Source organism: Saccopteryx leptura, chromosome 3 (assembly GCF_036850995.1).
Source record: "Saccopteryx leptura isolate mSacLep1 chromosome 3, mSacLep1_pri_phased_curated, whole genome shotgun sequence".
Taxonomy (NCBI): Eukaryota; Metazoa; Chordata; class Mammalia; order Chiroptera; family Emballonuridae; genus Saccopteryx; species Saccopteryx leptura.
Window position 1 is genome coordinate 118266291 of NC_089505.1, and position 4311 is coordinate 118270601.

General features: G+C 51.4%; 2 non-coding genes and 1 pseudogene across 2 annotated transcripts; 2 read left to right on the forward strand and 1 right to left on the reverse strand.

Annotated features, from left to right (window-relative positions):
• Positions 1 to 534: 534 nt before the first annotated feature.
• TRNAG-GCC (transfer RNA glycine (anticodon GCC)) lies at positions 535 to 610 on the reverse strand. The gene has a single exon. It is a non-coding gene; the product is annotated as a tRNA-Gly (tRNA).
• Positions 611 to 2079: 1469 nt separating this feature from the next.
• LOC136398298 (protein sel-1 homolog 1 pseudogene) lies at positions 2080 to 2786 on the forward strand (annotated as a pseudogene).
• Positions 2787 to 3962: 1176 nt separating this feature from the next.
• On the forward strand, positions 3963 to 4069 carry LOC136401917 (U6 spliceosomal RNA). The gene has a single exon (XR_010750840.1). It is a non-coding gene; the product is annotated as a U6 spliceosomal RNA (small nuclear RNA).
• The last annotated feature ends 242 nt before the right edge of the window (positions 4070 to 4311 follow it).

Below are 4311 nucleotides of genomic sequence, written 5' to 3' on the forward strand. Positions count from 1 at the left end.
AGATTCAATGTAATCCAAAAGAAGACTCCAATGACAAGAATATTGTAAAATATTTGTGGAAATGTAAAAGGCTAAGAATTACCAACTAAAGGCTGGAAGAATAAGAGTTGGGAGACTGCCTCAGGCTATAAACATTTGGGAACGTTCTCCTAGAAACTGTTATAACTCAAATTGTTAGTTTTAAATTATTTTTTCAAAATTGAGTGGTTTTTTTTTAATGTTTATTTTGTTGATTTTTTTTTTTTTTTGTATTTTTCTGAAGCTGGAAACGGGGAGGCAGTCAGACAGACTCCCGCATGCGCCCGACTAGGATCCACATGGCACACCCACCAGGGGGCGATGCTCTGCCCATCTGGGGCGTCGCTCCGTTGCGACCAGAGCCAGTCTAGCGCCTGAGGCAAGAGGCCAAGGAGCCATCCCCAGCGCCCGGGCCATCTTTTGCTCCAATGGAGCCTCAGCTGCGGGAGGGGAAGAGAGAGACAGAGAGGAAGGAGAGGGGGAGGGGTGGAGAAGCAGATGGGCGCTTCTCCTGTGTGCCCTGGCCGGGAATCGAACCCGGGACTCCTGCACGGCAGGCCGATGCTCTACCACTGAGCCAACCGGCCAGGGCCTATTTTGTTGATTTTTTACAGAGAGAGGAAGATAAGACAGAGGACAGGAGCCTCTGTATGTACATATGTTCCTGTATGTACCCTGACCGGGATTCCAACCAGCAACCTCTGAGCTTTGGGATGATGCTCTAAGTCTAACCAACCAAGCTGTTGTCCTGCCAGGGCAATATAACTCACTTTATACAAGGAGCATACCTTGTTCTGATTAATGCTCAGTTCATACCGGGGAAAAGCACATCTATACCTGGAGGAGAAAACAAGTCAATAACAATGGTTATAAAAGGATGTTGAAAGGGATTTTTCCCGGCCCTGGCCAGTTGGCTCAGCGGTAGAGCGTCGGCCTGGCGTGTGGGGGACCAGGGTTCGATTCCCGGCCAGGGCACATGGGAGAAGCGCCCATTTGCTTCTCCACCCCCATCCCCTCCTTCCTCTCTGTCTCTCTCTTCCCCTCCTGCAGCCAAGGCTCCATTGGAGCAAAGATGGCCCGGGCACTGGGGATGGCTCCTTGGCCTCTGCCCCAGGCGCTAGAGTGGCTCTGGTCGCGGCAGAGCGACGCCCCGGAGGGGCAGAGCATCGCCCCCTGGTGGGCAGAGCGTCGCCCCTGGTGGGCGTGCCAGGTGGATCCCGGTCGGGCGCATGCGGGAGTCTGTCTGACTGTCTCTCCCCGTTTCCAGCTTCAGAAAAATACAAAAAAAAAAAAAAAAAGAAAGGGATTTTTCCTGATATTCCAGAGGGCCCACTAGGACCAGAGTGGAAGACAAAGCAGTGCCGAGTACTCCAGATTCTAAAAAGAAACCTGCAATAATTAAAGGCTAGCCACCCCTTTGAGGACCTGAGTTAACCCAGTAGCTCTGCGACCCCTAACCATCACCCTAAACTCCCCATCTCCATGTAAGCAGAAGGAAAGGAAGGAGAGAGGGAAACGGGGGAGTTAAAGATGTGAGTGTTTGGCCTTGGGAGCAGATTCATGGCTTTGCTCCACCTTTACCTGAGGGAGGAGGAGGTTTCACACCCTTATCCGAGAAAGGGTGGTCTGAGAGAATCACTTGCAGAGATGCTGGAGGCAGTCACGAGGAGACTGGCATGCCAGGCCCATGCTGGACGTGCAGTGGATTTGGTCTGCTTTCTGTGCCCGGCTGAGCGGTGTAAGGCCGGTGGCCACGGCCATGCAGGTTCACATTGGATTCGGGCAGATGGTAAAGGAGCTGTGGAGCCACCGACACCCTTGAAGGGTGGGGTAGAGGAGTGGTTGTTGCTCTTCAGGGTATGGTTCCTGGGGGCTACCCTTTTGGGGACTGTGGGATGGGTGTTTTCGACAATCTTCCGAGAGGAAACCAAGGGCTGTGTGTGAGAGGCAGCACAAGGTCGAGAGCTCCAGGAAGAGCAGCGGTGAGGCGGCGGTGGCTGAGTTGGTGGTGGCAGGGGCGAAGGAGACAGCTCCAGGAGGTGGCAGGGCCCCAAGAGCAGGATGTGGGTCTGGGTTGGGCTGACGCTGCTGCTCTGCGCGGTACTTCTGGACATGGCGTCGGCTTCCTCGGATGAAGAAGACAGCCGGGATGAGTCCGTAGACTTCTTTGCCATCAGATGAGTCAGTGAAGAACCACAGCACAGCAGGCAGAGTAGTAGCCAGTCTGATATTTCTTGATTCAGAAGAATCAGAGTTAGAATCACCTATTCAAGAGGAGGAAGACAACCTCAGGACCCAAGAAAGGGAAAGTGTCACAGAAGAAATCAGCTTTCTAGAATCTTCAAATCCAGAAAACCAGGATTATGAAGATGCAATGAAAGTACAGAAATCAACTTTGACCTCCATTAAAGGTACAGCACTTGGGAAGACCTGCCCCTTCCCTTTTCTTTTCCTGGATAAGGAATCTGATGAGTGTGTGTCAGATGGGAGGGAAGATGGCAGACGAGGGTGTGCTACAACCTATGACTACAAAGCAGATGAAAAGCAAGACTTTTGTGAAACTGAAGAAGAGGCTACTAAAAGACATCAAATGCAGGAAGCAGAAATGACGTACCAGACTGGGATGAAAATCCTCAATGGAAGCACTAAGAAAAGCCAAAAAAGAGAGAAATATTGTATATAGGTATTTTCAAAAAGCAGCAAGCACGAACCATATAAAAGCCCTGAGAGAGCCTGACCAGGCGGTGGCGCAGTGGTGCAGTGGATAGAGCGACGGACTGGGACGCAGAGGACCCAGGTTCGAGACCCTGAGGTCACCAGCTTGAGTGCGGGCTCATTGGGTTTGAGCAAAAGCTCACCAGCTTGAACCCAAAGTCGCTGGCTCAAGCAAGGGGTCACTCGGTCTGCTATAGCCCCCTGGGTCAAGGCACATATGAGAAATCAATCAATGAACAATTAAGGAACCGCAACAAAGAATTGATGTTTCTCATCTCTCTCCCTTCCTGTGTGTCTGACTCTCTCTGCCACAAAAAAAAAAAAAAAAAAAAAAAAAAAAAATTTGGCCATGGCCACTGGCATTTCAGGTGGGGAAGGGAATTGGAGAGAGATGGCAGGGTAACAGGAGGGTGCTACCCTGCAGCAACCTGTGCTCCTGTGATTTAGAGTTGCCTGTAGGCCAGTCCACCATGGAAGCTAGTTGAGCTTTAAGATACTCTGCCAGTTCCCTACTGTGATGTTGTAATTTTTAACAGAAAATAATATTTGGTCTTCATCCAGGTTTCTGGCACAGAGCTCCAAAAACCCTTAGAATTTCTTTTTTATTTTTTTATTTTTCTGAAGCTGGAAATGGGGAGGCAGTCAGACAGACTCCCGCATGCGCCCGACCGGGATCCACCCGGCATGCCCACCAGGGGGCGATGCTCTGCCCATCTGAGGCGTCGCTCTGTCGCGACCAGAGCCACTCTAGCACCTGGGGCAGAGGCCAAGGAGCCATCCCCAGCGCCCGGGCCATCTTTTGCTCCAATGGAGCCTCTGCTGCGGGAGGGGAAGAGAGAGACAGAGAGGAAGGAGAGGGGGAGGGGTGGAGAAGCAGATGGGTGCCTCTCCTGTGTGCCCTGGCCGGGAATCGAAGCCGGGACCTCCACACGCCAGGCCAATGCTCTACCACTGAGCCAACCGGCCAGGGCCAGCCCTTAGAATTTCTTAAGTGAGGAGAGCATAAAGGTGACTTTCGTTATTGTGAATGAGATCATTTTGGATCCTACCTAAGACTAGGGACTGGTTGCCCTGGAGAACCAACCAGGTGATGAGAGGGTTGGAACTTTCAGTTCCATCCCCTTGACATCCTGAGAGGGTAGAGGGGCTGGAGGTTGACTCAACCACCAATGACCAACGATTTAACCAGTCATACCTATGGAATGAAGCTTCCATAAAAAGTGGAAAGGGTGCTCGCTTCGGCAGCACATATACTAAAATTGGAACGATACAGAGAAGATTAGCATGGCTCCTGCGCAAGGATGACACACAAATTCGTGAAGCGTTCCATAAAAAAAAAAAAAAAAAAAAAAAAAAAAAAGTGGAAAGGCCTGACCTGTGGTGGCGCAGTGGATAAAGCGTCAACCTGGAACCCTGAGGTTGCCGGTTCGAAACCCTGGGCTTGCCTGACCAGGTGGTGGCGCAGTGGATAGAGCGTCGGACTGGGATGCGGAAGGACCCAGGTTCAAGACCCAGAGGTCACCAGCTTGAGTGCGGGCTCATCTGGCTTGAGCAAAAAGCTCAGCAGCTTGGACCCAA